This window comes from Pongo pygmaeus, chromosome 7, assembly GCF_028885625.2.
Source record: "Pongo pygmaeus isolate AG05252 chromosome 7, NHGRI_mPonPyg2-v2.0_pri, whole genome shotgun sequence".
Classification (NCBI taxonomy): domain Eukaryota; kingdom Metazoa; phylum Chordata; class Mammalia; order Primates; family Hominidae; genus Pongo; species Pongo pygmaeus.
In genome coordinates this window covers 115471993-115494069 of record NC_072380.2, presented here as the reverse complement: position 1 = coordinate 115494069, position 22077 = coordinate 115471993, and the positions used below count along the sequence as shown (strand labels likewise).

The 22077-nt window shown below is 40.3% G+C and overlaps 1 protein-coding gene across 1 annotated transcript in view; it reads right to left on the bottom strand.

Moving 5' to 3' along the window:
* ATP6V1C1 (ATPase H+ transporting V1 subunit C1) overlaps positions 1–16910 on the bottom strand; it is a 48649-nt gene extending 31739 nt beyond the window's left edge. Inside the window, exon 1 of the mRNA XM_054498655.2 lies at positions 16678–16910. The gene's annotated coding sequence lies outside the window, so the exon portion shown is untranslated. The remainder of the gene's footprint in view (positions 1–16677) is intronic.
* Between the last annotated feature and the right edge of the window lie 5167 nt (positions 16911–22077).

Genomic DNA, 22077 nt, shown 5'->3' with positions numbered 1-22077 from the left:
CACATAATAGTATATACTGTTCAGAGTTATATATACTTACAGAAAATACTAAGATATGCATATGAGAAAGGAGCTTTAGTTTTGTATGTAAGATTTCATTTAAAAAATCAGGCAAATAGAGCAAAATGTTAATACTTGCTAAATCTGCATGGATGACGTTAATTGGCAATATTTAACATTTTTCTGTATATCTGAAATACTTCAAATCTAAATATTTTTAAAATTTTTACAAGAATGTATTTAATTTACAAGTTAAAACATAACATTGCATGGCAAATTTATTAAAAATAAAATTTTAGTGAACTTTAAAATGGATATTCAGAGAATAATCTAGATACCAAATTAATCCTCAAATTACAACCTTTTTGTTTTACACCTAGTAGAAATGCTTACTAGTCTGTTTATATCTTCTTATGACCAAGTACAATACATTGCAGACAATGCTTTTAGAGTTTGGGATTTATTTTAAAAGTATTTTTGGATCCTGAGGCAGGAGGATCACTTGAGCTCCGGAGTTCAAGATCAGCCTGGTCAACATAGCGAGACCCTGTCTCTATTTTTTTAAATTATTTTTATTTTTAAAAAATAAATTTAAAAAAGTATTTGAGGGGGTCAATATGTTCAACAATCTAACTGCATAATGTTGCAAGCGTGGGAGCTCAGGCTACACCTGTACTAACTCCAGAACCTATCTCAAGAAGTTGCTTTTAAAAATAAATCCCTGCTGAAATCTTGTGGACCCATCTCCTGCCTTCTTGTCATCCTGTCTCTGTTCTTCGCAACACCTGGATCACATCACCACCTATTGCTGGTTTCTTCCAGTTAATACTCTTGGACTTAGCGAATCTAGCTTTTTTAGCACAAACTATCTTGAACTTTAACATTTTCAGTTATTAGAAAATCTAATAGCATCTTTAAACCGCTTTTAGTAATCCAGATCTTCTAAGTGATCGTGGTTTCTGGAAAACTGAGATTTTATTAAAATAATTTTATGCAAGTGGTTTTCTGTTAGTATATCAAATGACACATTTTTATACCTCCTCTCCCCTAAAAATGGCAGGTAATAAAATCAACTGTTAAATTCTTCCTGATGATAGTGCTAAATTATCTAAACTGCAGCTTCCTCAAAGATTGTAATAATATGAGCTATTACAGTAGATGTCACTATCATACTACTTAGAGTTCCAGAAAATCTTTTCTTCTAACAGGCTTCCAAAGGATTTCAAGGAATAGGAAAGAGGACCCTATTTCTCATCTATAAATAATACCTGCCCTATCTACTTCACTGAACTTTTATTAGGATCAAAGGAAATAATATCATCATAAATTCTGATCAAAACTGTAGTCTAAAAATACTATAGAAGTTCTCTAATTTAGCTTTAAAAAAATTTATTTTTTGTAGAGATGGAGTCTTGATATGTTGTTCAGGTTGGTCTCAAACTCCCAGCCTCAAGCAATCCTCCTGCCTTAGCCTCCCAAAGTGTTGAGATTACAAGTGTGAGCCACTGTGCTCGTAATTCTAGCTTTTAACTGAGACCTCCCTAGAGCCTAGGTGTTGGAAGATGAGGAGGAAAGGAAGGAAAAGGTGCCTTCTAAGTCTGATGTTGTGCTTTTCACTTCTCATACATCATTTTATTCCATTCTCACTACAACCCATGAGATAGGCAGTAATTCACAGAGAGGTCAGTAGTTTACCCAAGGTTGCACGACTGGCAGATGGGGTTCAAATTTAGTTGTGTTTGACTCTAAAGGCCATGTTCTCTCTATTGTGTCACATTAGGAGAAAAGAATGTTCTGTGCTCTGGTGCACCTGGGCTCTCCTATTTGAAGAGAAATCTGCATGTAAGCTTCAACACCTTCACCCTATGTTTGGTTCCAGGCTCAGAGCACCCTGTTGGTCCAGTGAATTCTGATAAAGGGATCCAAGCTTCCTTTCCTTGTTCCCTTCATCCAGGATCATCACAATTTCTAAAGCAGCATCACCCAGCATCCAAAACTATCCTACCTTCTAGAAGGAACAACGATTCCTCCAAACGAAAGGAAACACACACAAAATTCGAGATTCAAAGTACACTTTGAGACCAGAGATCAGATACTAGAGATTCAATGGACCTGCTAGATCATGGAGGAAGGAACACAAACTTTGGAGTCCTGCAACAGTTAAAACTCTGACTCTACCCCCTTACTAGTTTCCTCATCTGTAAAGTGGGAATACGACACATCTCTTCACCCAGCTGTTGGAAAACATGATAAAATAATGTACCTAGACCTTCCCCTTTCCATGCGGCCGCCCTTCCTGGGGGTGACTGTATTAGCTGCTACCCCACCCCATCCTACCTCCCAAGACTCTCCCCCGTATCCCAGATGAGAAATATCCTTTGCTTACTTATACTTTATAAATGCCCCTACTACGCACTCATCATATTCTCCCTCATTTTTATAATATATTTTCCTCCCCACCTTACTGAGAAATCCTAAGAGCTGGAATCATATCTTCTTCTCTGTGAAACCCTGAGAGCCACAATACACTAAATTCCTGGCAATAGCAGGGACCTAATAAATGCCTGTTGAATTAATAAATAAAATTCAAATTCAAATATAACAATGATAGAACCAATCAAGAAGTCTGATTTAGAGATAAAACAAAGGCAAAAAAAATCATGTTTTTTAAAAGTGTTTTTTAGTCTTCCAGAAAATGCTTATTTTACAGTAAAAATTAAAAGTTGGTAGAGTTGCAGGTTCCTAAGTAAGCCTTTGTCTTTTATGTCAAGGGTGAATAAAGTCAAAAATATAAAAAAGAGGGTTTGATAAAGAACCTATCTGTACTTCAGGCAAAGCCATGGCCTCAGTTCTTCTACCCCTCATCAAAGCAAACTAACTCTAAGTAAAGAGCCTAATAGGAAAGATAAGCTACTTAAGTACCTAAGGAGGAATGTAACAACTTTCTATGACTAACATCACAAGTATTTTGCAAAATCTGTTTTTTCCATTTTTAAACAATGTCCACTCAACTTATCACTTACACAAGTCAGGTAAAAAAATTTCTCCTTGAAGCCAGGCACAGTGGCTCACACTTGTAATCCCAGCACTTTGGGAGGCTGAGGCAGGCAGATCACCTGAGATCAAGAGTTCAAGACCTGCCTGCCCAACATGACAAAACCAAGTCTTTACTAAAAATACAAAAAAATTAGCCGGGGATGGTGGCATGCGCCTGTAATCCCAGCTACTCGGGAGGCTGAGGCAAGAGAATCCCTTGAACCCTGGAGGCAGAGGTTGCAGTCAGCCAAGATGGAGCCACTGCACCCCAGCCTGGGTGACAGACCAAGACTTCTTCTCAAAAACAAAACAAAACAAAAATCCTTGAAATTTAAGAACAATTTAAGTTTAGTTTCAAACAAAATTTATCTTTGCAGATGAATATGTATGTCTTTATTCATCGGAAAATGGAATCCATGTTGCTAAACATATTTCCCTTTTTCTCTCAGCTGCAAGGAAACAAATTGTCAAAACTGGTGGCCATTTGTTATCAACTCACCAAGAACCTGACACCACCTTCTTCACTGCTTGTTTTTACTCGTAATTATTTCCCCTTATTTTATCCTGAATACGAAGGAAGTCAGGCCTAAATGTAGCAAATCATATGCTAAACAGAGGAGATGATGATCAAAAAGGCACCCTGATTAAATAGTAATTTCTCAAGGCTCAGATCCAGGTCTTTGTCCTTCTTCTCTCTCTCTCTCTCTCTCTCTCTCTCTCTCTGTGTGTGTGTGTGTGTGTGTGTGTGTGAATGTGTGTGTAGAGGACCTTTCTTGATGATCTCTACACTTGAGGCAATTCCAGTCTAGATGCTGGACACTTTCTGAAATGTTATGTCTCCAGCCCAGGGCCCTCTGCAGCATCTAGAGTTGTACCCAACCAGTATCCACATCTGACTACAAGATATTTTCCACTTGAATGTCTCAAAAGCAGCTAAAACCCAACACTTCTAGTCAAACTTATCATCTCTTCCCCAATATGTAGTCCTACTCCAGTGTTCCCTGCGTTAGTGTAGGTGTACCCCTGCAGTATTAGACAATTAGAACTGTCAAATGTTCATAGCAGCCAACACTTACTGGGCACTTCCTATCTACTAGCACCAGTCAAAACACTTCACATGTATTAACTAACTTAGTAGTCAGAGAAACCCCATTAGAGGGGTAGTAGTTACAAAGAAACCGGGGCACACAAAGTGTCTTATATATTATACAAGGTATATTATGTGGTATGTGTCTCGTCATGTATCATATGACAGCACATATTATATGCTAAGGATGAATGTATTATACGCTCTCATAGCACCTTCTTTGCAGTATTTCTCTGGGGGTGGGGGAGCACTTACTAGTATCGGTCTTTCAAATAAACTGCCCAGGAGGGTAAGTGGAAATCATGATAGTTTTTGCTCACCACTTTATCCTCAGTACCTGGCACAGAGACCAGCATGGTAGAATCTCAGAAGATATTTGCTGAACATTCTTCAATAAAAACTACTGTGAGGATTAAATGAGATAACATCAAGCATCTGGATTACAGTTGGTTAGCTTCCCTCACTTCCCGTTTTTTCTATAAAATCAACTTTATTAAAATATAATGTATATAGAATTAAATGCAACCATTATAAGAGTTTGATGAGTTTTTGACAAATGTATATGCCTGTGTAAGCACTGTCAAAACCAAGATTAAGGACACTTCTATCATCCCCAAACCTTCCCTCACACTCAGTCCAGTCAATCCCTACCTCACTGCCAGCCCTGGGCAAATGTTGGTCTGCTTTCTGTCACTACAGATTAGTTTTGCCTGATCTAGAATTTCCTTGTAAATGGAAGCACGCATTAGATACTCTTTTGTACCTGGCTTTTGCTCAGCAAGTCTTTGATATCTGTCCATGTTGTATGTATTAGTAGTTCAATCTGTTTTATTACTTAGTATTCTACCGCATACATCTACTATAGTCTGTTCATACATTCACCAGTTGATGAACATTTGGATTGTTACTACTGGTTTGGGACCACTAGGAATAGAGATTCTATGAACATTCCTCTACAAAGCTTTTTGTGAAGATATATTTTTCTCTTGGATAAAAAATTCTAAAAGTAGAATTTCTAAGTTGAATGATCAATGTATATTTACCTCTATAAGAAATTGGCCAGGTGTGGTGGCTCACACCTGTAATCCCAACACTTTGGGAGGCTGAGGCAGGTGGATCACTTGAGGCCAGGAGTTCGAAACCAGTCTAGCCAACATGCTGAAACCCCGTCTCTACCAAAATTACAAAAATTAGCCAGGTGCGGTGGTGCAGGCCTGTAATCCCAGCTACATATGAGGCTGAGGCACAAGAATTGCTTGAACCCAAAAGGTGGAGGTTGCAGTGAGCCATGCCACTGCACTCCAGCCTGGGCAGCAGAGTGAGAAAAGAAAGAAAGAAAAGAAAAAGAAAAAGAAAAAAAGGAAGGGGAGGGGAGGAGAGGGGAGACTGCCAAACTGTTTTCCAAAGCAGATATATAACATTTTATACTCCCATTAGCAAGGTATTCAGGCTCCAGATGCTCTACCAACACTTAGTGTTCTTGGTCTTTTCATTTTTAGCCATTCCAGTGGGTTGCAGGGTTATGTTGCATTTCCATGATGCATTTCTATGCAGACTAATGAAGTTCAGGAGCTCTTCATGTTATTTGCCATTTGTATATTTTCTATTCAAGTCTTTTGCCCAGTTTTTAAAAAACTGGATTCACTTACTGAGTTGCACAAAATTTTTATATGATCTTGACACAATTTCCTTGTGAAATATATATATATTTACATATTTTCTCTCAGTCTGTGGCTTGACTTAATGATGCTTTTGAATAGAAGTTTGCAATTCTGCCAATGCCCGATTTATCAGGTTTTTTTTTTGTTTTTTTTTTTTTACAATATATGCTTTCTGTAGCATGTGAAAAATCTGCCTATCCCAAGGTCACAAGTATTTACTCTGCTTGGAGTTTGTTGAGTTTCTTGGATCCATTCATAGTTTTCATCAAATTTGAAATGTTTTCAGCCATTATTTTTCCTCAATTTTTTTTGCCTTCACTTCCTTCTTTTGAAACAATATCACATGTATGTTAAACCACTTGATACTGCTCCACAGGTCACTGAGCTTTCATTCATTTTTCTCAGTTGTTTTTCTCACTGTGTTTTACTTTTGGATAGTGATATAGTTTGGATGTCTGTCCTCCCCAGATCTCATGTTGAATAAACCCCAATGTTGGAGCTGGGGCCTGGTGGGAGGTGTCTGGGTCATGGGGCAGATCCCTCATAAATGGCTTGGTGCCCTCCCTGCAGTAATGTTACCTTGAAATCTGATTGTTAAAAAGAGAATGCCCTCCCCATAGTAAGAAGTTATCATGAGATCTGACTGTTCCCTTCCCCCGACTCTTGCTCCTTCTCTCACCATGTGACACTACTGCTCCCCTTCCCCTCTGCTATGACTCAAGAGCTTCCTGAAGCCTCATGAGAAGCTGAGATCTGGATGCCATGCTTGCACAGCCTACAGAACTGTGAGGCAAAAAAACCTCTTTTCTTTATAAATTATCCAATCTCACAGATTCCTTTATGGCAACAAATAAGACTAACACAGTCTCTTGCTGTATCTTCTAGTTTGCTGACCTTTTCTTTGGAGTATCTAATCTGTTATTCTTCTCACCAGTGAATATTTCACTTCTTATGTATTTTTCTGCTTTAAGTTCCATTTTTAAAATATCTTCCATTTCTTTCCTCATTATTTTCATGTTTTCTGTTAAAACACTGAGCATATTTGTAAAAATGTTGCACTGTTTATCACTGGACTTTGCTGTCTTCCTTTTAAGAGTGTTGTACTTTGTTCTGGTGGGCAGGTAAGTTAGGGGAGGATCAGCTTGATCCACCCAAGGCTTATTTTCGAACACTGTTAGGATAGGCCTAAGGCCTTACTCTAGGGCTAACTTAGTCTCTGATACTAAGATCTAACCTTTCAGGGATTCTATTGAATGTCTCAAGTATTCAATAAGGTCTCTCTCCCATATCTGGTCAGAATTCAAATGCCTCCCAGCACCATAAGCTCTGGCAAGTCTTCAGTTTAAAGCTCTCTGGTCATTCTTTGTTAGAGCTCCTGCAGAGACTCCCCTATAAGTTTCTGGTGTTTCTCTGCCTAGCTCCCTCTCTCTGTCAATCCCACCTGCAAATTCCAGCCAGATAAACCTTCCCCAAGTCCAGTCTCCTCAACTCAGCAAGACCAAGATGCTCTGGATGGGTCTTCCCTTCCTAAAACACGGTGCAGAGAGTGTCTATAGGAAAAAACAGGAGGAATTACAGAGCTCATTTCTTTTCGCTCAGCTCCCATACTGCCTGTTGTCTGATGTCTGGAAGCGGTTCTTTAATATATCTTGTACAGGTTTGTAATTGTTTATGGAGGGAAAGCAAATATGGTACCAGTTACTCCATCGCAGACAAAAACTGAAGTCTCATCTAGTTTTGTTGTATGTATTATTCACGAGTGTTCGGATTTTCTAATTGTTCTGTTTGTTTCTATGCAGGGATTCAGCCACAACCTCACAGCCTCTCTCAGCCCCATGTTTTAACATTTAACAGAAAACAGGACTGACAACAATAAATGCCAAAAATTTACCAAATCTAGGCTAAAAGACTGGAGTACTACTGTGTTTGTGAAAAATGGAACACAATGAACATGTATTGCTTTTGTACTAACGAGGAAAATATTTGTTTTTGTTTTAAAAAAAACAGCTGCAGCTTGAATAAATGTCTCCAACATTCACTTATGTGCCATTAATTTGCAAATGTATGGCGTGCTATCTTGATGGGTAAAACATGAATTTATTTAAAAGCATTAATAGGCTAGGTGCAGTGGCTCACACCTTTAATCCCAGCATTTTGGGAGGCCAAGACAGGCAGATCACTTGAGCTCAGGAGTTCGAGCCCAGCCACGGCCAACATGGTAAAACCCTGTCTCTACTAAAAATACAAAAATTAGCTGGGCATGGTGGCACATGCCTATAGTCCCAGCTACTCAGGAAGCTGAGGTGGGAGAATCACTTGAACCCAGGAGGCAGAAGTTGCAGTGAGCCAAGATTGTGCCACTGCACTCCAGCCTGGGCGACAAAGCAAGACTCCATCTCAAAAAAAAAATTTTTTTTAATAAAATAAAGCATGAATACAGCTATAACAATTTATCATCATTAATAAAATATCTAAAATATATCTTAGATACACTGCATCATCTATTTCTAAAATAATCTAAAATAATTACACATCACATGGGAGCCCAAGAAAATTCTGCAGATGGGAAACAACACATAGGCTGGGCGCAGTGGCTCATGCCTGTAATACCAACACTTTGGGAGGCTGAGGCGGGTGGATCACCTGAGGTCAGGAATTCAAGAACAGCCTGGGCAACAGGGTGAAACCCCATCTCTACTAAATACAAAAATTAGCCAGACGTGATGGCACACATCTGTAATCTCAGCTACTTGGGAGGCTGAGGCAAGAGAATCGCTTGAACCCAGGAGGCGGAGGTTGCAGTGAGCCAAGATCATGCCTCTCACTCCAGCCTCGGTGACAGAGAGAGACTCTTGAAAAAAAAAAAAAAGAAAGACAGAGAGAAAGAGAGAGAGAGAAGGAAGGAAGGAAGGAACGAACGAAGGAAAGAAAGAAAGAAAGAAGAAAGAAAGAACAAAAGATGGACAATTTCTGGAACACAATTTGGCAATATTTATCAAAACCCACAAAATGTGCATATCCTTTGGCCTAGCTATGCTGATCTTAAAAAAGAAAATAAGGATATGCATAGGTATAAACATTAAATTATAAAAAAAAACTGTTAACAATTACCTCTTGGGAATGATTATGAATGTCTGTTTTCATCCTTTCTGTATATTTTTTTCCTAATTTTTTAATAATAAATTATTACACGTAAACACAAACAAAAATCTGCCCCACCACATCTTTATTAGGGCAGTATCCTCATATTTGAAAACACTGAAAAGTTTAGAGACCATTAAATGGCATCATAACAAAGAGCCCTGAAGTTCATACAAAAGAGAAGGGCAAAGCTGGTTAATTGTAGCTACATCTGAAGATGTGATCAAAGTTGGTAAACGGCCCTTTTACCTCACTGAGAATCATAGTCAAAGAAAACCCAAATGTCAATTTCAGGAAGCACAATGTAATCGCCAGAGCACTGCACTGAGGATATGAAGACTTGGAATCTAATCCCAGTTCTGCATATAATTGTCTGCATAAGTGTCTTCACTTGTAATATGAGAGGATTGGATTACAATATCCAGGATCCTCTTCTGCTCCTATACTCATTACCTGAACCTATACTAGGTGAGCCCCAGGATTCTTTTTTCCTATTTTAAGTCCCTCAGGTAATTCACCCAAATTTCAGAACCATTGTAACAAGACAGGCATTTCTATGATTATACAGTATATTTAATGTTACAAGAAATGGCAATACTCTTGAAGGCTATGGACAGAAGGCTGAACAACTCACCAAAACATACACCCCTAGTCCTGCTTCTTTCTTGGAAGCAAAACTCAAATCTGCCAATCTTCACTGTCATCACTACTAGCGTCCCTGTCTTGAGTTTTTCTGCCTTATCCTCGCATTCTTCCTGAGCTCTCTTTATCCATCTTGACTTCAGGCCTCCTTCTCTTTCCTACCCTGCCTTTGATCGTTTCGCACAAAACAAATTTCTCTCTTCCAGTTTAAGCCAACCCAAGCCTCCATTAACAAGATGATTTTCCCAACTAAGTCCATCCATGCACCAAACCTGTTACTATAATCCCACTGCTTCTCTCACATGTCTACTTACACTCATGTCATTAACAGCATTAGGCAGACATCTATTTTATGTTTTGTCACACATCTCATCTGACTGTAACTGTTCTCAATTAAAGCTCTTATTCATCTCACAAAATATTTTGGGTGCTTAAGTTCCCAAAACCGTAGTAGACTCTGAGAAACAAAACAAATAAAATGTAGACCCTGTCCTCATGGAGCTTACACTTGGGGGTGGGAGAGGGTGGCAGGTTTTATGAGTAGGCAGGTCTGTGTGTGGGCAGGGAGGGTGGGAGGCAGACTTCACGTAGATGTCAAGACAGAAAAAAACACTGAAGAATACAGGGAGGCACAAGGGAAATACTAGTCAATTCTGCAGGCACTTCTATTTTGTCTGACTGCAATAAGTGTGCTGCTTAAAAAAAAAAAAAGTAACGATTATTTTTCAACATGGAAGGGAAAAAAGTGGGAGGAAAGGAAAAAAAAAAAACACCTGGATCCAAAGCTCTGGGACTGTTAATTTTATTTACTTTATCTCCCACTTCTGAGAGTTTGAAGGCTATGGATTATTTTCCTACCACAATTGATTTGCATATAAAGACAATAAAATAATAACTATTACAACATAAAAGGTGAGGGGGGGTTGGCTATAAGCCTGCACAAGACATCTGCTGGCACTGCTTCTGTGAATGGAAGGTATGGGACTGACCCAAGACAGGGTCAACCACAGAAAACAGTACCGCACTCCACTAAGCACTCTGACACTTAACTGATTTTAACGCTTTCAAGGAAACCAAACCGTGGTCTCTGAAATGCAATCACCTTTCACAATAAATTAAATTTCACAATAAATTAAGCCTAGAAGTTGGTCTCCACGCTTTTCAGCATGGACAACTTCCTTTTCAGCACTTGAAAATACCAAATTTACTAAAGCAACTTATTTTAAGAAGCACAAGAAGGCGTACCTCAGCTATCAGTGAAATATCACATAGCCTTCCAAATGTGCACATCAACTTTTAACAGAATTGATCTGTGCGAAACATTTACCACAATCCACTCAGTTAAAAAGTTGCCACATCCTACCCTAGAAATCACTAACGCCATACATATAAAAAGTAAAAATAACTGCTTCCTCTTTGAATGTAAAAACGCTATCCTTCAAAACAGAAGCATCTTAATTGGGATTGTGGGAGGGGCTTGCTCATAACACAACTTGTTTAAACATTTTCAGTAACTAAAAGGGGGATTTTACCTTTCAAGGAATACATCCATGATTCATACGAAATGAGATTTTAAAATTGTCAGAAAATATGCCTTTTTATTTTTTTTTTTGAGACAGAGTCTCACTCTGTTGCCCAGGCTGGAGTGCACTGGCGCGATCTCGGCTCACTGCAACTTCTGCCTCCTGGGTTTAAGTGATTCTTCTGCCTCAGCCTCCTGAGTAGCCAGGATTACAGGCACGAGCCACCACGCCCAGCTATTTTTTGTATTTTCAGTAGAGATGGGGTTTCACCATGTTGGCCAGGCTGGTCTTGAACTCCTGACCTTAAGTGATCTGCCCGCCCTTTGCCTCCACCTCCCAAAGTGCTGGGATTACAGGTGTCAGCCACCACGCCCGGCCCCGCCTTTCTTAAATAAATCTTAAATATTCCATGTTTTGTTTTCAATGGAAACAATGCCTATAAATGCTCTATAATCCTATTAAGACTACCATAATTTCTTGCCATAAATATACTTAAATATGAAAGGCAATTTAATCTTTATTAGACACATTTTATCAACTACAATTTTTTTATTCCACATTTGCCTAGAAAGCAATCTGTAAAAGCAAAGCCTTACTTTCACACAGATGCCTATCATAAAAACTGGAAACACACTGTGACATTGTGGAGTGGGGGCTGGGGATGTAATACATAATACAATGTTAGAAAATTTCTAGTAACTTCTGGTAAAGCTGCTGAATTGGCAGACATGGCCAGGAGGGCCCTGTCGTACACCCATTACTGCAAATAATCACCAAAACCTTCTCAGCTTCTAGAGACTCCTCCTCTGCACAGGCAACTCAGCAGTGACCCAGTGGGCAAATAATTCCTTCCATGCCAGGGGATTCCCTGAATCTACACTCATGGCTCCCAAAACATGACTTCCCTTTTCTTCAGGGCTGGCAATTTATAATAGTGACTGGACCACGGTACCACATTCTGCTAGAAGGTGCTGATATCTCCAATACAATGTATTTTGGCCTGAAATTCACCAACTTAAAGACTTTATAGTTTTCTCCAATTCATGACCCTAAGTAAGCTTGAAATTCTGTTTACTGGTAACAACAATCACTGAATATGTACCACATGTTGTGCCCAGTGATAAGCACTTGCATCTACTAAAGCAATTTTGTACTTAATTCCTTCAAAAGATATGTTATCACCACCCCCACTTGCAAATGAGGGAACAGCTGGTGAAATTAGTTGCCCAAAGACATTTAGTGACTACATTTTATTGGGATTGAGGGGACTCTAATTATTCACGCAGTTTTACAAAAGACAAGTGCCTCAAAGAAATATTAGGATATAGTTTCAGTAATTTTATACTAAAGGAGTTACATTAAAACATCAAAAACTGGATTTTAAATTACTTGAAGTCCATTATATGCAGTTGATTAAAATATTACTTCTAACCTCTGTATCCTCAACATCTTAATATTTGTCCAACAAATAAACAATGACACCACATGCATGTTTTGCACCAAATGGTGCCTCTCTCCTCCAGGAGGAGTCTGGAAATGTATGGGAGCATTTTGGGTTGTCCCAACGTGGAGATCGCTAATCAGCATTTAGTGGGTAGGGGCGAAACAGACCTCCAAACTGCCAGTAGCACCCACATAGAAACACTAAACTATGGGCTGATTCAAAAGGAAAACCTTTCATGGTAAAGTTAAACCACCTGCTAACATGTCTTAATTTACAACTTCCTATTCATTGATAGTCTGTTCAAAATACCTTAGAAGATACATTGATCCCTTTCTATAAAACATCACTTACCTAGCATTTTATTTTCAAATACACACACATACTCACACAGACACACACACACCCCCACACCCCACATTTTAGATATACAGTTAATACTCTTTTATCCTCTGGTGTAACCAAAGCACCTCTCCTCCACTGCCTACTGGCTCATTTTTTTAACTCAATAAACGCATAGTACATTTGCACATGGTATAATGTTAGAAGTAGATGTCCTGCTGGAAAAAAATTTTGTCTCAGCATCAAGAATATAGTTTGAAATTTCTAGTTCCAAGAATCACTCACGTCAATAGGAAATTTTAGACTGCCTTGGTTCACTGCCTAAGCGTCCCAAGGGCACTATGCTAATGTTTATACTATGTCTTTAAAAATTGATGAAAAATGGAAATCTAACATGAATTAATTTATAAATGATATATAATTCCACACCCAAAGAGTGAAAAAGATGTAACCTGTAGATAGATTTAAATATGTACAAGAGCAAAATTTTAAATAGGAGGTACTCAGTCAAAACTGTAGTACTCCTAAGCAGAACACAGTTCAAAAGAAGACTTGCTGCTTAGGGACGGGTAAACTACATGGAGACCTTTGGCAAAGGTTTACTTTGGCATTCCAGTTGGCCAATGGTATTATCTCATGAGTTGTGGAAATAATCACAAAATCAGATTTTTGAAGCCCTGAAGTTTCTTTTTAGGTTGCAAAAACTAATATACATGAGGCTCCTAAGACTAATATACCAAAAAAATTAAAATGAGTATTTTGCGCCAAGTTTTAAAAGCTGAATTACACTATCTAGTTCTCGGCATTTAGTTAGATCCTGAGTACTGTTTCTTTAGATTTTATCTAGTCCCTACAAGGTATACCAAAAGAGAAAAAGATCCAGGACTTCTGAGACAGAACCCTGAGGCTCAGTCTTCAGCATAATTTGAGACTCACTTGTTGCCAAAGAACTGTGATTGACAACCTGAACACTTTCAGTTCACCTTATTGTTCATTATTTCCTCCAGACGAACTGTAAATTGAACAGCTCTACCCAAGATTATAGATAAGACATAGCCCACCACTGCCGATTCCTTTGAAGCTGTTCTACTAGAAAAAGTTCATCAGAAGTGCTGAATCTTCAGAAGTTCGCAAAAAAAAAAAAAAAAATGCTGAGTCAAAGACTACTGTGCACTTCAAAAAACTCGCCCTTTTCTCTAGAATGTGACTATGGTTAGTACTGTGTAGGTAATCAGCAGGAATACATCAGCAGTCAGAAAACTGTGGCAGTTACTCCGGACTCAGCCAAATCACTTTACCTGTTTCTCTAGCTCCAGGTTCCCATCTATACAATGAATAGCATTTTCATCCACTGTCTTTCAAAGAACTGTGAGAACAAAATAAATATGAAAGTGATCTCTCCCTGTAACTATATTTCAATAAAAGATATTCTGAAATAGATGACCTTACAAAAGGATAAATTTGAAAAGCCAAAACAAATTTTTGCAAAAGAGCTTCCGCTATGTACTTCAGGACTGCCTCGAGGGTAGTTACGACTACCCTGTGAAGGGTACAAATAGAATCGAATCATTCTTTCCCTTCCCCAAATCCTGACCCTCTAAAAGTGAGTACAGTTAAACATTCTAAAGTCCTTAGTGGAGAGAGAAGGTATCCTGTCTTCAAATCCTTCAGTGGATTACAACAATGTTCCCCTGAGCGGGTCTCCCCTCATTCACTTTTGCCACCCTCCACATTACTCCCCCCCCCCCCAAAAAAAGCCACAACCTGTCTCAATCCACTGCCTGTAATCTTCACCGGCTTCCCTCTGTTTTTAGAATAAAAGCTCTGCTTGGCGTGACCCCAGCTTTCTCCACCTGCCTCTCTCCCTCCCCGTTTCAGCCACGCTAGCCTTTCAAAAACGCTGAAAAGCTTTTTTCCTCTTCACATTTCAGGGCCTTGACATATGCTGTTGCTTCAGCCTGAAATGTTCCTTTTTCATTTTTCAGAGACAGGGTCTAGCTCTGTTTCCCAGGAGGGAGTGCAGTGGCATGATCACAGCTCACTGCAGCCTCAAACTACTGGGCTCAAATGATCCTCTCGCCTCAGCCTCCCGAGCAGCTAGGACTACAAGCACACACCACCACTCCCAGCTGATTATTTTTTTATTTTTGGTAGAGACGGTGGTCTCACTATGTTGCCCAGGCTGGTCCTGAACTCCTGGCCTCAGGCAATCCTCCCACCTTAGCCTCCCAAAATGTTGGGATTATAGACATGAGCCACCCTGCCAGGCCTGGAATGTTCTTTTCACTCACACCTTCACATTCCCTTTTCAGTCTCTTTTCAGATCTCAGGTCAAAAGTCATATCCTCTCGGAGAGGGTATGAAGAATATAAATAAAATTGTTTTAATTTTTAAAAAGTCATATTCTTAGCAATGCCTTTTTAAAATCTTCCATAATACACATGCCCCTAGTACACTCTTTCATACCACTGTTATTCCTTCAAAGCACATTTCACGCTTGCTTGATTTTTAAAATCCATCCCCTCTGCTTGCCTGTAAGCTCTATAAAGACAATTTTCTAAACCTTACCATCAGCACTGTACCTGCATATAGCATGTATTCAATACACATTATTTGCATGAATAAGTAAACGACTACCATTCAAAAGTCCTCGTTACCTGACTCCCAACTTTCTTTCCCACTTCTCCGCAGTGCAATCCACTATAAAAGCTAGACTTCTGACTCCACCAGAAGCATTCCCTATCCCCATCTTCAGGCTTTCAAATCCTGTGGCTTCCTCTGCCTGTAAAATTATCCCCATTTCTCTCAACCTGTTCAAATCCTAAGGGCTTGCCAAGACTCAAGTTTTCTTTCCTCCAGAATATTTTCCCATAGTGCCAGTTTACACGTGTCGTTGCTCCACACTTTCAAAGCACTTCGCATTCTCTTTTTGGTAATTATACATAAACTGCATCGTATTTTAACGTGTCCTGTGTGTGACTTTTCTCTCCAACATTAGTGCGAACTCCTAAGGATAGACTGTTCACATCCCACCGTTCCATTCCCAGAGCGGTGCTAAGTACTGGGCTCGCACTGAAGCATGTGATTTTTCCCTAACATACCAGAATTTTCCTCTGAAAAGAATACTAGCTTCCCCCTTACTCCTGTTTCTCAAGTGATTCAATATGCCTTATGTGACTCTCACCAAGTTCTTTTCTAGGGGTTTCTTTTAGTTTTTTTTTTTTGCCTACCCTCCCCCATTCTACTAAAAAATAGTTGAGTTCTCTGGATTCCTGTTCTTTCCCATTCCTAGAGGGACCTTGTGTACTCTGTGAGGGTTCCTTTCCTGCAGTGAGGGGCTCCTAGGCCTTTAAACTGTCATCCCACCACCCCCGACCCCCCGACACCCGCGCCCCCCCAACACACACCCAGTGAAGGCACTTGCACTAGCTGTGACCTCACACACACCACTCCATAGCCTCACCTGGACCTCTCTGTCACTTCATCCCCCTCAATCAATCAGGCGGCGTGCATTCCTACCCAAGAAGAAAGGTCCCAGACCGCTGTATCTCTCCTTTCTGCCTGTCATTAACTACCCATGAGAGCTCTTTCTCTTTTTCCCTCCTTCTCTTCCTTAGAGACGGAATCTAGGCCCAAGACGGTGAATTGGCGCCGAGAAAGCAGATACAGCCACCCAGCCAGCTCCAGCTCCAACGCCACGGTCTCTGCCCCCGCACCCACCCCCGTCCCTCCCAGGCGGCGACCGCAGCGCAAGCTTCGGCCTGACCAGGACTCCCCATCCGGGGAGAGCCATCGCTCACTGACCCAGGAAGGTGTCAAACGAGGAAGTAGCAGCAGTAACAGGTGCGGAGGCAGGCAGCCTAGCGGACGCTATCGGCTCAGCGCTCCATCCCTTCCCGACCTAAGCTCCGGCCTCACGGCTTCCTCTACCCGAGCGACCACAGAACAAGTCACGTGCCAGCCCAGCAGTCAGCTGACCGCGGCGCGCGCCGCTCCGCCTACGCCCGCGCCACTGCGCAGCCGCAGCCGCTGCCAGTGCCGGGCCTTGGGAGAGGGGCGGGACTAGGATGCTACGGGGCGGCAAGGGGACCCCAGAGTCGGGGATGATCGTTGTTGTTCCAGAGTGGGTGGGGTTTTCCGCTTCTTCCAGTGTTGCAGGTGGCGTTTTGTCCACCACTTGTAAACGTCAGCGCAACTTCAGGTTTCTGCGGGTCAGAAATTGTCTCCAGCCCCCTACAAGGGCTTCTCCACTTGGGGTTTTCTTGTCAGCTGGGTTTTCTACCTAGTATACTGGCTAGTAGTTCATTTTAGCAGATTCACATTTTCCTGAAGTCCACTTAGACTTAATTTCATAAATGGTCCATGGAGCATTTACTGTGCGCCAAGCACTGCGCTCGTTCCTAGGATTGCCTACTGGAGAGAATCACTCCTTGCCACGAAAGCGCCTCATTAATAGTTGAAACCACATTAGATAGTGGGAAACCAAAGGTTTTAGGACAGAGGCATAGACAGGGGAAAGCATGTCCTTTGGAGAAAAATAGGTAAGAAGCTCCTTCCAGGAACCCTGCTTATTTCATTAGCTTGGGGAGATAGATAGTAATGTCCTAATTTAGAACACAGAGTTTTAGAAGCAGTAGAAATTTTGAGATTTTCTAATTTAATCCTTTTAGATCTACAGATGAAGAAAGGGCACGGAGTTGTTCAGCACAAGGGAATAGATACCAGGTGTTGAATCCAGGCTCTCCTACTTACTAGTTGTGTGACCTTACACCTCTGAATTTCAGCCTATTCACCTGCAAAGGGGTGGTAAAAATACCTTACAGAGGTATTGTGAGGATTAAATGAAGCATGTGGTTAGCACAGTGCCTGGTACATAGGAAACAACCAGTAAATGGTCGTCATTATTACTATGTATTATAGGACCCAGGTTTTCTGACCTATACTATGCCTTTTCTGCTGTGTCCCCCTACAGAAATTCACCACAGAATTTCTTAGAGCCTCAGTATTAGGTTGGACAGAAAGTAACAACCACCAGACTATCCCCAACCTGATGCTTTCACCAGTTTTGGATGAAGTTCACGCAATTACAATAACCAGTTCTGTAACATGGCTTCAGAAACATATCAGAATTCCAGAGGCTTTTATCTGCCGTCACGAAATGAGCCTAAAGGCAATTTTTTTTGTTGTTGTTAGGTCCACTAAAACTTTCTGCCGTGATGCAAATGTTATCCTGTGCTGTCTGTACAGTACCCACCTAGCTACATGGAGTCATTGAGCACTTGAAATATGGCTAGCGTGACTTAGTAACTGAATTTTAAATTTTATTTCACTTTAATTAAAATTTAAATAGCCACACGAGACCAGTGACAACAGCTTTAGACAGTGCAGTTTTAAGGTCTATGCTTGAACTATCTTGGTTTCTTCGTGCTTGTGTGTGGTCCTGAGGCAGACTTTTTGTCTTGGATTCTTAATTTCTAAACTGAATTATACCTCGCACAACTTTCCAATGTTTTGGGGTTTTTTTTTTTTAGTTTTGGGGGTTTTTTGAGATGGAGTCTCGCCCTGTCGCCCAGGTTGGAGAGCAGGGGTGTGATCTCAGCTCACTGCAACCTCCACCTCCCGGGTTCAAGCGATTCTTGTGCCTCGCCCTCCTGAGTAGCTGGGCCTACAGGCGTGCACCATCACACCCAATTAATTTTTGTATTTTTAGTAAAGACGGATTTTCCTCATGTTGGCCAAGCTGGTCTCCAAGTCCTGAGGTCAAGTGATCCGCCCACTTGGGCCTCCCAAAGTGCTGGGATTACAGGGGTGAGCCATCGTGCCTGGCCTCCAGTGTTTTAATCACCATGTTATACTTGGGAGGCAGTATAACAGAGTGTTCAACAAATGTTAGCTCTAATTTTTATGAGGTTTAATGTGTCTCACTTAAAAATTTAGCAAACATAGCTGGGCATGGTGGTGCATGCCTATAGTCCCAGCTGCTCGGGAGGCTGAGGTGGGAGGACCCCTTGAGCCCAGGAGTTCGAGGCTGCAGTGAGCTACAATTGCACCATACACTCCAGCCTGGGCAACAGAGCAAGACCCCATCTCAAAAAATCAAATAAAAATCTAGCAAAGATGTTTAATATAAGCAGGGCATGATTGCTCTCCAGTGGTTTCTAATAGTAAAGTAATATGTTTTTACAGAGAAGCAACTCACTTTTTTAAAACTGTACTATGCATAGAAGCATACTAGGTAGCCATGGGCATGTCACACCTTTTCCTCCATTTCCACCTATCTAAAGACTACTCATCTCCAAACATCTAAGTTTAAGGCACTTCTAAGATGCATAGGAGAAGATTTATTTTTTTCTTACACCTTTTTCCAGGGAAAAAATTTATTTTTTCCTTTATTAAAATATTGAGCTCATTTAACTTGTATATTTTTGTCTTCCCACCATTTCCATTTGTCTGACCACAGCTACTACTATGTCCTATCATAATATTCCATACATACATATATACTGAAAACCAAGCAAAGAGCCAGGCATGGTGGCTCACACCTGTAATCCCAGCACTTTGGGAGGCTGAGGTTTGCAGATCACTTGAGGCCAGGAGTTTGACACCTGCCTGACCAACATGGCAAAACCCCATCTCTACTAAAAATACAAAAATTAGCTGGGTGTGGTGGCACGTGCCTGTAATCCCAGCTGCTTGGGAGGCTGAGGCAGGAGAATCGCTTAAGCCTGGGAGCCAGAGGCTGCAGTGAGCCAAGATAGTGCCACTGCCCTCCAGCCTGAGTGACAGAGCGAGACTCTGTCTGAAAAAACAAGCGAAGGATGGAGTTTCATCTTTAAAAACTAAAGGGGCATTTTGAACAACACATTTTTGGCAATGGAACCTGGACAATATTTATCCAACGTGCTAGGGAACTTCTCACTCTGAATTGTAAAAAGGACAGTTAGATATCAACTGTTATAGAAATGAAATGACAGATAATTTTTTTCTCTAAAAGAACTATTAATGAAATGACAGGTAATTTTTTTCTCTAAAAGAACTATTGGGTTAAAAGATTAAAAAAAAAAAAGAAAATTTTAACAAACTGTTTAAACTATTTTTTTTATTTTTTGAGACAGAGTCTCACTCTGTTGCCCAGGCTGGAATGCAATGGCACAATCTCCGCTCACTGCAACCTCTGCCTCCCAGGTTCAAGCGATTCTCCTGTCTCAGCCTCCCGAGTAGCTGGGAATATAGGCATCTACCACCATGCCTGGCAAATTTTTTGTATTTTTATTCATTTATTTATTTTTGGAGAGACAAGGTTTCACCATGTTGGCCAAGCTGGTTTTGAACTCCTGACCTCAAGTGATTTGCCCACCTTGGCCTCCCAAAGTGCTAGGGTTACAGGCATGAGCCACCGTGCTTGGCCTAAACTATTTTTTTAAAGAGATTTCTTCCACTGCCAGAGATCGTGAATTGCCTCCTAGTCAGTCATCCAGAAGTAATTCTTCACATAATTGATGCCCTTAGCTTTGGGAAGAGAACCAACTTTTTCTATACTTGCTTGCATTTTTGCTTTTAATATCTTCTACAAAACTAGGTCCTTTTGGTGTTTTAAGAGGTTTGTTTCCCCTGTTTTTGAAGGATTCTTGACCTTTTGGTCTTAATCTTGATAGTTCTGAGTCTTTTTTATTTTGGTTTGATTTTTGTGCATTTTTTGGATGGAGTATCCTGTATAAATTTCATCACTAGAGCTTTTTCTTCAGTTTTCCCCTCATCAAAATCTTCTTCCTCTTCTTCATCAGCATCATGATTTTCATTTGCAAGAAGTTTTATTTTTTTCTTGTGGAAATGTACCCACTTCCAGGGGCAGATCACTTTCCAGATATACTGAAAAGTCTCACATCTCCCTCCTCTTCATGTCCTGCTTTGTATCCTCCTTCATACCTATTAAGTGCTGTGTACTCATATGCCCAGGCCCTGAAACACACTGAGTGTAAGGCCACAGGCAATGTTATTTCAAAGCCCCCAAGATAAACCATTTACTGTACATGCATTTTTAAAGTTGCTAGTATTACTTTAATTGGACTGCCTTCATAGTTCATTACTTCTGCTTCAACAATATAAAATCCATCCTTTCTACCAGCCCCTAAACTGACCATTCTTAAAGATAACTTGTGCTCATTTTCATCATTATCCACCTTAAAGTGATAATCTTTGTTGGCCTCTAGTCACAACCAAAAATATAGTTCTGGGGCCTCAGGAGGCTAATGTCCGTGTCCATCAAATCTTCCATGGGTGGCAGCAAGCACTTAGGTAGGAGAGAAGCCAGGCAGAGGTAAACAACCACACTCCAGAGAACAGCTGTGCAGGATGGAATCATACCAGCAACCAATTATTTTGTTTTTTGGTTACTGTTTTCTTTTTTTAATTTTTAAAACATTTTTTAACTTTTAAGTTCAGGGGTACATGTGCAGGTTTGTTACATAGGTAAACTTGTGTCAAGGAGGTTTGTTGTACAGATTATTTCATCACCCAGGTATTAAGCCTAGTACTCATTAGTTAAACAAAGTGGAGAAAGTATTTGAAGCAAATAGGGCAAATGGATTCAGAACTCTTTTTCACTCTGGTATAATAATCAAGATATCTTGAAAGTTGTTACTGGCATTTCCCTTAGGAAACTAAGTGTCCTTGTTTAAGAAAATACCTTGATAAACTAATATCTTCCACTAGGGTGGAAGAAAAACTGAGAGTATGGTTAAATGGAGGCAAAGACCAAAGAAATAACTTAAGCTAGTTTCTATTGAAAAGCAACAGAAATTGGAGAATGAAGAGATGGGAGAGAGGCATAGGGAAGAGAAGGAAAGAAAGAGAAAAGAAAAAGACAAATGACAAGGAACTTATAAAAAGAGGAATATTTAGAACTCAATTTGAGCTTCCTTCAGTTGCTGTGATTTAAATCCTTTGCCATCTTCCCAGAGCTTTAATAAAGTCTATGCTCAAATGCCTTTATGCAAATTTTTTTTGTAGAAATATATGCTATCCAGGTTACAATATACAGAGAGCTTGAACAAATTGATAAAAACAATACTAAGGGCTGAGCACGGTGGCTCATGCCTGTAATCCCAGCACTTTGGGAGGCCAAGGAAGACAGATCACTTGAGGTCAGGAGTTTAAGACCAGCCAGGCCGACATTGCAAAACCTTGTCTCTACTAAAAAATACA